Raw genomic sequence first — 12110 nt, 5'->3', positions numbered from 1 at the left:
TATATCATTTTCCATCCCTTTACTTCTTTTTCCCTCAGCTTTATTGAGGTATAATTGACAAATAAAATTGTATCCATCCCTGTACTTTTTTTTATATCCAGCTATATTACTATTTATTTATTTTATTTTATTAACATCTTTATTGCAGTATAATTGCTTTACAATGGTGTGTTAGTTTCTGCTTTATAATAAAGTGAATCAGCTATACATATACATATATCCCCATATCTCGTCCCTCTTGCGTCTCACTCCCTCCCACCCTCCCTATCCCCCCCCTCTAGGTGGTCACAAAGCACCGAGCTGATCTCCCTGTGCTATGCGGCTGCTTCCCACTAGCTATCGGTTTTACATTTGGTAGTATATATATGTCCGATGTGGCACATATATACAATGGAATATTACTCAGCCATAAAAAGAAACGAAATTGAGTTATCTGTAGTGAGGTGGATGGACCTAGAGTCTGTCATACAGAGTGAAGTAAGTCAGAAAGAGAAAAACAAATACCTTATGCTAACACATATATATGGAATCCAAAAAAAAAACATGGTCATGAAGAACCTAGGGACAGGACGGGAATAAAGACGCAGACCTACTAGAGAATAGGCTTGAGGACACGGGGAGGGGGAAGGGTAAGCTGGGACAAAGTGAGAGAGTGGCATGGACATATATACATCCCTCTACTTTTTTTTTTTTTTTTTTTGGTATGCGAGCCTCTCACTGTTGTGGCCTCTCCCATTGCGGAGCACAGGCTACGGACGCGCAGGCTCAGCAGCCGTGGCTCACGGGCCTAGCCGCTCCGTGGCATGTGGGACCTTCCCAGACCGGGGCACGAACCCGTGTCCCCTGCATCAGCAGGCGGACTCTCAACCACTGCGCCACCAGGGAAGTCCCTACATCCCTCTACTTTTAATCTGTATATATATCTTTATATTTAAAGTGGATTTCTTATAGACAACATATAATTGGGTCTTGTTTTTTGATCCACTCTGACAATCTCTGTCTTTTAATTGGTTTATTGAGGCAATTGATGTTTAAAATGATTACTGATATAGTTGAATTAATAACTACCATATCTGTTACTATTTTCTACTCATTGCCCTTATTCTTTGTTCCTTCTTTAATGCTTTCTTTCTTTATGTAGATCTATATCATTTTCCTTTTCTCTGAAGAACTTCATTTCCTGCAAGGCAGTTGTACTAGCAACAAATTATCTCAAATTTTGTTTATCTGAGAAACTCTATTTCTCCTTCACTTTTGAAGGATAATTTCATAGGGTACAGAATTCTAGGTTGGTGGTCTTTTTCTTTCAACGCTTTAAATATTTTACTCCACTCTCTTTTTGCTTATAGGATATTGGGTAAGAAGGTTCCTGTAATTATTATCCATATGGTTTTTCCTCTGTCTTCTTTGAAGATTTTCTCTTTGTCTTTGCTTTTCTGAAGTTTGCTATAACATGCCTAGGTATAGATTTTAAAATTTTTATCCTATTTGGTGTTCTCTGAGCTTCCCAATCTGTGCTTTGGTGTATCTCATTAATTTTGGAAAATTCTGGGTCATTATTACTTAAACTATTTCTTCTGTTCCAATTTTCTCTTTCTTCTAGTATTCCAGTTACACCTTTTGAAAAATTTCCATAGTTCTTTGATGTTCCTTTTTTTAAAAATTCTTGGGCTTCCCTGGTGGCGCAGTGGTTGAGAGTCCGCCTGCTGATGCAGGGGACACGGGTTCGTGCCCCGGTCTGGGAAGATCCCACGTGCCGCGGAGCGGCTGGGCCCGTGAGCCATGGCCGCTGAGCCTGCCTGTCCGGAGCCTGTGCTCTGCAACGGGAGAGGCCACAACAGTGAGGGGCCCGCGTACCGCAAAAAAAAAAAAAAAAAAGCAAAACATAGATGAATACATATACTATGATCCACTTATATAAAGATCAAAAAGGGACAAAGAAACAATACCACGCTGAAGTAAAGCACTAACAAAAAGCAGAGGGATAATTCATACCAAATTCAGAATGATGATTACCCCTGGGTGGAAGGAAGAGGATGCAGTTGGGGAGAAGCATGAAGATTGTTTTTTCTATGTATCCTTCTCAACACTTGGTATGGTCAGTCTTTTTTAGTCGTTCTAATAGGCATGTAGTGATATCTTATTGTGGTTTTAATTTGCATTTCCCTAATGACTAGTGATATTGAGCATCTTCATGAACTTGTTTGCCATCCTTATATATTCTTTGTTAAAGTATCTATTCAGTTCTTTTACCCATTTAAAAAATCTGGTTGTTTTCTTGTTGTTTTGAGAATTATTTATTCTGAATACAGGTTTTTAATCAGATACACATTTTGCTGAGATTTTCTCCCAGACTGTGGCTTGTCTTTTTATTCTCTTAACAGTACCTTTTGAAGTGAAAATGTTAATTTGGCTGAAATCCAATTTGTCAAATTTTAAAAAAATGGATATGGATGTCATATCTAAGAAATCTTTGTCAATCTGAGGTCACAAAAAATTTCTTCTATATTTTCCTGTAAAGGTTCAGTTGCATTGGTGCTTTTTTTTTTCTTTTTTTTTTTTGCCATGCTACGTGGCAGGCGAGATCCTAGTTCCCTGACGAGGGATCAAACCCACACCCCCTACGTTGGAAGCACGGAGTTTCAACCACTGGACCACCAGGGAAGTCCCAATGACATTGATTTTTAAAATATTAAACCAGCATTCCTGGAATTCACTTTATTTGTTCCTGTTGTTTTATCTTTTTAATATATTGTTTAATTTTGTTTGTTAAAACTGTGTTAGAATATTTGTATCTTTGTTTATGAAGGAATACTGATTTTATTTTGTAATGTCTTCATTAGTTTTGGTATCAGGGCAATAGTGTCCTCATTGAATGAACTGGGACTATTCCTTCCTTTGCAATTTTTAGATAGTAGAATTGGTGTTATATCCTCAACTGTGAAGCTATCTTTAATAAATATAGGGCTATTCAGGTTATCTTTTTCTTCTTGAGTGAGCTTGGGTAGCTTGTATCTTTTAAGGATTTTGTTGATCTGTTTGTTGAATTTTACTGGCATAGAGTTCATAATATTCTTTTATTCTTTCAATATCTGTGGAATCTGTAATGATGTCACCCTTTCATTCCTAGTACTTGCATATTGCATATTATTTTAAAAAATCAGTCTTTATTAATTTAATGAATTTCTTAAAGAATCAGATTTTGTTTCCATTGATTTTTCTCTATTTTTCTGTTTTCCATTTCATTGATTTTTGTTTTGTTTTTTTTCACACACACACACTGTATTTTATTTTTACAAGAGATAAATAAACTGATACCAAGCATTGTAAATGGATGACCACAACAAAAGCAACAATGATTGCAATTACCAAACACGAAACACCCTCATACTATGTCATAATATTGACATTCAGTCCAGTAATCCTCCACTGTAACAGCTCCTTTACTTTGCAGTGATAATTGATTTGTATATTTTTTGCCTCTAAGTCCTTGTGGGATTTTTTTTTGTTTTTATTCAAACAGAAAGTCACAAAAATTATAATCATCCTCATCAGTTCACTCAGTCCCATGTAATTAATTTTTTTCATCTTGATCTTTTGTTAGCACTTTTATGAATTCATCAGTTTTCCATTAGAGTTCTGAAAATGCTTATTCATTCAGTTCAGCAGTATAGTCAGTTACCAGAAACCTGTACTTGTCAGAGTCTTTTCCATGAATTCCTTGAAGATGAAACCCTTTTATAGGAACAATTTTGCAAAAGCATCAGAGTACACCCAGAACTGTCTATAAATGACAAAAGACACAAAAATGACCACGGTTAAGGGGCTTCCCTGGTGGCACAGTGGTTGAGAGTCTGCCTGCCGATGCAGGGGACACGGGTTTGTGCTCCGGTCCGGGAAGATCCCACATGCCGCAGAGCGGCTGGGCCTGTGAGCCATGGCCGCTGAGCCTGCATATCTGGAGGCTGTGCTCCGCAACGAGAGACGCCACAACAGTGAGAGGCCCGCGTACCGGAAAAAAAAAAAAAAAAAAGACCACGGTTAAAGATTTGATGAAAGTTCATAATAATGCAATTGACAAGGAAATTTAGTTATTTCTGAGATATACATTTTAAAGTAATAACTAGAATTATGACTTATAACATTATACCAGAACATATAAGATTTTTAGAAATTTCATGTAATGTCTGAAACATTTATGTTAACATATTGCCATACAAATAACCCAAAGAAAGTTTAGTATTAGTTGTTTTTTCTTTGTTTGTTTTTTTATACTGCAGGTTCTTATTAGTCATCAATTTTACATACATCAGTGTATACACGTCAATCCCAATCACCCAATTCAGCACACCACCATCCCCACCCCACCGTGGTTATCCCCCCTTGGTGTCCATACATTTGTTCTCTACATTTGTGTCTCAGCTTCTGCCCTGCAAACCGGTTCATCTGTACCATTTTTTTAGGTTCCACATACATGCTTTAATATACGATATTTGTTTTTCTCTTTCTGACTTACTTCACTTTGCATGACAGTCTCTAGGTCCATCCACATCTCAACAAATGACTCAATTTCATTCCTTTTTATGTCTGAGTAATATTCCATTGTATATATGTACCACAACTTCTTTATCTGTTTGTCTGTTGATGGGCATTCAGGTTGCTTCCATGACCTGGCTATTGTAAATACTGCTGCAATGAACAATGTTATTGGCTTACTTTATTAACAATGTTTTGGCTTACTTTGGGTTTAATTTACTCTTTTTCTAATTTCTTGAGACTAAGGTTATTGATCCGATCCATTTCTTCTTATGAAATATTGGTAGGTAGTGCTTTAAGTTTCCTCCTAAGTACTGTCTTATTGGTATTCCATACATTTTGATATGTTGTGTTTTCATTTTCATTGAGTTCAAATTATTTTCTAATTTTCCTTTTGATGCCTTTTTGGATCCATGGGTTATTTAGAAATATGTTGTTTAGTTTCTAAAAATTTGGGGAATTTCTAGAAATGTTTCTGATATTGGCTCATAATTTAATTCTACTGCATGATTTTGATTCTTTTAAAATTTAGGAACTAGTATTATGGTCCAGAATATTGTCTGTCTTGGTAAATGTTACCTATGCACTTGAGAAGAATGTGCATCCTGTTATTGATGTGTGGCATGTTCTATAAATGTCAGGGCAATTTCTGTGATAGTGTTCTATATGTTCTTTTTGATTGTCTACTTATTCTGTCAACTGTTGGGAGAGGAGTATTGAAATCTCCAACTATAATTGTGGATTTATCTTTTTCTCCTTCCAGTTCTGTCAGCCTCTATGTCATGTTCTTTGAAGCTCTGTTATTAGGTGCATACATTTTTAGGATTTTATGTCCTCTTGACTTCACTGATCTCTTCATCATTATGAAATGACATTCTTTATCCTTGGTAATAATTTTTGCCCTGAAATCTACTTTATGTGATATTAATATCATCACTCCAGATTTTTTTTGACTAGTGGTCAGCATAAAATATGTTTTTCCATCCTTTTACTTTTTTTTTTTTCTTTTTTGTGGTACGTGGGCCTCTCACCGTTGTGGCCTCTCCCGTTGCGGAGCACAGGCTCCAGACGCGCAGGCTCAGCGGCCATGGCTCACGAGCCCAGCCGCTCCGCGGCATGTGGAATCCTCCCGGACCAGGGCATGAACCCGTGTCCCCTGCATCGGCAGGCGGACTCTCAACCACTGTGCCACCAGGGAAGCCCCATTCTTTTACTTTTAATCTATTTATATCTTTATATTTAAGGTGCCTATTTCTTGCAGACAGCATATAATTGAGCCTTGCTTTTTATTTTTATTTTTTTGTTAATCCAGTCTGTGTCTGCCTCTTAACTTGCAGTTTTTAGACCATTTTATTTGACTATAGGTGTGATTAAGTTTTAGTTCATCATTTTATTATTTGTCTTCTATTTGTTGCGTCTGTTCTTTGTTCACTTTTTCCTCTTTTCCATATTTGTTTTGGATTAATTGAGTATTTGGTATGATTCCATTTTGTTCTCTTTTGTTGGCTTATCGATTATAACTCTTTATCCTGACATTTTAGCTGTTGCTTTAGTGGTCTGTAATATACATCTTTAACTTACCATTCTCTATCTTCAAGTAATATACCACTTCACATATCTTATAGGAACCTTACAATATTGTACTTTCATTTCTCCCCTCTTGGCCTTTATACTATTATTGTCATGCATGTTCTTTTGCATATGTTGTGAACCCCATAATACATTGTTATTTTTGCTTGAACAGTCAATTATCTTTAAAAATGCTTAAACAGTATTAAAAACTACTTCTTTGTATAGTTACCATTTTTTATGCTCTCCATTCCTTTATATAGATACAGATTTTCACTTGGTATCATTTTTCTTTTTCCTGAAGGACTTCTCTTTTTTGTTGTTGTTGTTTTTGTTTTTTTTGAAGGACTTCAACATTTGTTGTAGTGTGGGTCTGCTAGTGATGAATTTTTCTGCCTTTGTATGTCTGAAACATCATACTTCCCTTTTCTTTACATTTAAAAATTGGGATAAAATTTACATAATATAAAATTCACCATTTTAAAGTATACAGTACAGTGCTTTTTAGTATATTCACAGTGTTGTGTATTAATCACCACTATCTAATTCCAGAAAATTTCTGTCCCCCAAAAAAGTAACCTTGTAATTCCAAATTTACTTCAACCCACCTTTCCCTGGCATGTACTGATTTTTCTGACTCTGGATTTGCCTATTCAGGACATTTCATGTAAACAGAATCACGTGATATGTGGTTTCTTTCACTTAGCATAATGTTTTCAAGCTGCATTCAAGTTGTAGTATGTACTTTATTCCTTTAAGGTCTCAATAATACTCCATTGTAATGCATATACATTTATTTAACCATTTATCAGCCAATGGATATTTAGCTGGTTTCTGCTTTTTGACTATTATGAATAATGCTGTGATGAGTGTTTATGTACCAGTTTTTGTTTGAACATATGGTTTCAGTTCACTTGGGTATATACTGAAGAATGGAATTGCTGGATCCTATGGTGGCTGTGTATTTAACAATTTGAAGCACTGCTGAACTTTTTCACAGTGGGTGCACCATTTTACATTGTCACAACCAGTGTGTAAGAGTTCCAGTCTCTCCACATTTTTACCAATGCCTGTTATTTTCCAAATTTCTTTTTTTATTATAACTGTCCTAGTAGGTGGGAAATTGGTATCTCATGATTTTGATTCATACTTCCCTAATGACTAAAGATATTGAGCATTATGTGTGTGCTTATTGGCCATCATTTTTGGAGAAATGTCTGTCCAAATCCTTTGCCCATTTTTAAGTGGATTATGTATTTTTTTAATTGTATTGTTATAATAGTTCTTTATTTGAAATGCTAGACTCTCATCAGGTTTATGAAAAGACATACCACATTTGCTTCTGTGGGTTATCCTTTCACTTTCTTTTTTTTTTTTTTTTGGAAGATGTTGGGGGTAGGAGTTTATTAATTAATTAATTTATTTTTGCTGTGTTGGGTCTTCGTTTCTGTGCGAGGGCTTTCTCTAGTTGTGGCAAGCGGGGGCCACTCTTCATCGCAGTGTGCAGGACTCTCACTATCGCAGCCTCTCTTGTTGCGGAGCACAGGCTCCAGACACGCAGGCTCAGTAGTTGTGGCTCACGGGCCTAGCTGCTCCGTGGCATGTGGGATCCTCCCAGACCAGGGCTTGAACCCGTGTCCCCTGCATTAGCAGGCAGATTCTCAACCACTGTGCCACCAGGGAAGCCCTCCTTTCACTTTCTTGATGGGGTCCTTTCATGCTCAAAAGTTGTAAATTTTCTTGAAATCCAACTTAGATTTTTTTTCATTTGTTGCTTATGATTTTGGTGGCATTTAAAAAATTATTTTTGAGACATAATTGACCTACAATATCTTATTAATTTTATGTGTACAACATAAAGATTATATGTGTATCCCGAGATGATTACCACAATAATTTTAGTTAATGTCCATCACCAAACATAGTTATAATTTTTTTCTACAGATGAGAATTTTTAAGATCTACTCTCTTAGCAACTTTCAAACATACAGTGCAGTATTAACTATACCCACCAAGCTGTACGTAATATTGCTAGGACTTACTTATCTTATAGGTGGAAGCTTGTACCTTTTGACCACTTTCACCCATTTTACACAACCCCTACACCCTGCCTCTGGCAAACACCAGTCTGTTCTCTGTGCCTATGAGTTTTTTTTAATTCAAATAAATGATATCATACAATATTTTTCGTCTCTGATTTACTTCACTTAGCGTAATGTCCTCGAGGTCCATCTGTGTTGTCACAAATAGCAAGTTTCCTTCTTTTATGGCTGAACAGCATTCCATTGTATATATATACACCATGGTTTCTTTATCCATTCATCTGTCAGTGGACACTTAGGTTGTTTCCATGTGTTAGCTAGTGTAAATAAAGTGAACATGGGGGTGCAGATATCCTTTTGAGATAATAGTTTCATTCTCTTCTGATGAATACCCAGAAGTGGAATTGCTGGATATATGATAGTTCTATTTTTAATTTTTTGAGGCACCTCCATACTGTTTTCCATAGTGGCTGAACCAATTTATATTCCCACCAACAGTGTACAAGATTTCCCATTTTCCCACATCCTTGCCAATACTTGTTATTTGTTGTCTTTTTGATGATAGACATTCTAACAGGTGTGAGGTGAATTCTCATTGTGGTTTTGATTTGCACTTCCCTAAGGATTAGTGCTGTCAAGCACCTTTTCATGTACCTGTTGGCATTCATATGTCTTCTTAGAAAAAATGTCTATTCAGATCCTTTACCCATGTTTAAATAAGATTTTTTTATTTTGAGTTATATGAGTTCTTTATATATTTTTGATATTTACCCTTTATCAGATTTATGATTTGCAAATATTTTCTCCAATCTTGTAGGTTGCCTTTTCATTTGCAATGTCTCCTTTTCATTTTCATTTTATTTATTTGAGTCCTGTCTCTTCTTATTGGTGAATCTGGCTAAAGGTTTGTATATTTTGTTTATCTTTTAAAAAAAACTCAGCTCTTTCACCGATCTTTTCTACTGTCTTTCCCTCCTCTCCCCCCATTTTTATTGAGATATAATTGACATACAGCACTGTATGTTTAAGGTATACAGCATAATGATTTTACTCATATGCAGCACGAAATGATAACCACAGTAAGTTTAGAGAAAATCATCTCATGTAAATGCAAAATTAAATAAATAGGGAAAAATTGTTTTCCTTGTGAAGAGAACTCCTAGGATTTACTCTCTTAATAGCTTTTGTATGTAACATATATGAATCTGTAGATTGTCTTGGATAGTCTGGTCATTTTAACAGTATATGTTCTTCCAATCTATGAGCCTGGTGTATCTTTCCATTTGTTTGTGTTGTCTTCAGTTTCTTTAATCAGTGTCTTACAGTTTTCTGATACTGGTCTTTTACCCCCTTAGTTAGATTTATTCCCAGATATTTTATTCTTTTTGATGTGCTTATAGATGTAATATTCTTTTTTTTTTTTTTTTTGCGGCACGCGGGCCTCTCACTGTTGTGGCCTCTCCCACCGCAGAGCACAGGCTCCGGATGCGCAGGCTCAGTGGCCATGGCTCACGGGCCCAGCCGCTCTGCAGCATGTGGGATCTTCCCGGACGGGGGCACGAACCTGTGTCCCTTGCATTGGCAGGCGGACTCTCAACCACTGAGCCACCAGGGGAGCCCTGTTACGTTGTTTTTAATCCAGTTCTAAAGTTTTTTTTTTTTTAATGCAATAATACTGTACAATACTGGTTGAATGTAAATAAGTTGAGTATTACCTACCCAAATTGCTTTATTTAGTTATCCTGGTGAAATCCTGTAATTTTGATTGAAAATATGACCAGAGCGTATTAAAATTTTTTTAATATTAAAATACTTTTAATGTGAAATAATTTCTAGGTTAAAAGCCTTTCCTTACTGGCATTCTTTTTTAACTGGAAGCAAAAAAAGTGAACTGTTTCCATTTGGGAGATATATGTATATCCACCTCCTCAGCCCATGTGGGCTGTATTCCATGATGATCTTTTGGAACATTTGGTGAACATTCAGTAGACATTCAGGTCTACTAACAGGCAACACTACTTAAACATACACCTAGACAACTACTTTTGCTTTATGGAGACTGATTTTCTAGAGACTGATTAGCATAAAGGTTGAGTGCAGTCTCTGGAGTTAGCCTGCTGGGGCTTTACATTTCTAATCCACATACTCTCTGGGTGTCACTTAATCTCTCAGTGCTTCAGTTTTATCATCTGTGAAATAAGCATAATGGTGATGCCTGCTTCACAAGATTATTGTTGTTGCAGTTAAAGTATGGTAATACAGGTCAAGCATTTATAACAGTGTCTGGCTTATAATAATAAACGCTAACACATATAGCACTTACTGCTATTATTCTAGTCAACTTATTTTATAGTATCACAAGCAAAAGTAATTTGAGAAGGCAGTATGTGAGATATTTGAGAAAGATATTCATCAACATCAGTATCTGTAGCCATTAAATGTTCTATTGAGTAGATAATGCTCACTCTCTGGCTAGTAGTCTTTGGGCATTCAAATGTGCAGTTTGCAGGAAAAAAAAAAGTTTATGCTGGAGTATGGAATCTGCCTTAACATTCCTTTAACATCACAGAAATGCAAAGAAACTTTCTTGTAGACCATAATTTTCAGCATTGAAAATTGCCCATAATATACTTTTTATTAAAGATTGAATTATTCTTTAATTAGTGTTCAGACTCTGCAAAAAAGTATGTCAATATGCAGTTATGGACTATAATCACATTCAAACATTAGGGTGGAAGGAATTTTCTAATATATTAATGTTTTATGGGAAATTATATTCTGTGCCCTGTTTCAGGATTATTGACGTTTCTATTTGGAAGAATATGAAAGATGCTATCTGAATCACTAAATAAACTCACATATAAACAATCATTATTCCCTGTGGACATGTTATTCTGGGAACAGACTTTTAGAATACAAAATTTTAGGGGCAAATAAGCTAAATTAAATGTTCCATATATTTTAAAATTTAGATTTAATTGACATATTAGTTCTGGGGTACAACATAATGATTTGATATTTGTATATAAAGTTGGCCCTATGTATCCTCTGGTTCTGCATCTGAGGATTTAACCAACTGTAGATCGAAATTATTGGGGAAAAAAAATCCAGAAAGTTCCAAAAAGCAATACTTGAATTTGCATCACGCTGGCAAATATTTACATAGTGTTTACTTTGTATTAAGTATTACAAGTAATCTAGAGATGATTTAAAGTATACAGGAGGGTGAGTATAGGTTATGTGCAAATAAATACTATGTCATTTTGTATAAGGTACTTGAGCATCTGTGGATTTTGGTATTTGCAGGGGACCTGGAACCAATACCCCTCGGATACCAAGGGACTACTGTATTGCAAAATGATCAATGCAGTAAGTCTAGTTAATAGTCAACATCCATCACCATACATAGTTAGAAAATTTTGTTTTCTTATGATGAAAACTTTTAAGATCTACTCTTTTAGCAACTTTCAGATACACAACACAATATTATTAACTATAGTCTCCATGTTGTATATTATATCCCCATGACTTGCTTATTTTATAGCTGGGAGTTCATATATTTTTAACCCCTTTCATCCATTTTGCTCACCCTCCACTCATAATACACTTTTAATGCTGAATATAACTGAATGAAGGCTGTACTTTGCAGTATTGAGAACTGTCTTCTAGGTGTTAGATCTTAAACTCTTCAGGGCTCATTTCAAGGTATCTTTTTAAAGGGCTGCCTAATTTTATACTTTGTTTCAAGGCCAGAGAGTTACTGAAACATACTGTTCTTTTCTAGTGAGTAGATTGGATCATATCTACTTTTAGCCACGCCTTTTACCTATGATTCTGTATAGTTTAGTTAAGCATCTCACATTCAATTTAGAATTGTGTTTAATTTATTATTATTTCTTTGATAAAATTGATTTGTATCATACTCTTTCCAAGATACTATTGAATTTTTAACCAATTTTTTTA

At 35.5% G+C, this 12110-nt stretch overlaps 1 protein-coding gene across 1 annotated transcript in view; it reads left to right on the top strand.

Annotated features, from left to right (window-relative positions):
• Nucleotides 1-12110, top strand: part of ZFAND4 (zinc finger AN1-type containing 4) — a 69064-nt gene that overhangs the window by 24083 nt on the left and 32871 nt on the right. The window lies entirely within an intron of this gene.

Source organism: Mesoplodon bidens, assembly GCF_964165515.1.
Source record: "Mesoplodon bidens genome assembly, chromosome: 1".
Classification (NCBI taxonomy): Eukaryota; Metazoa; Chordata; class Mammalia; order Artiodactyla; family Ziphiidae; genus Mesoplodon; species Mesoplodon bidens.
This window is presented reverse-complemented; position numbering and strand designations above follow the sequence as displayed.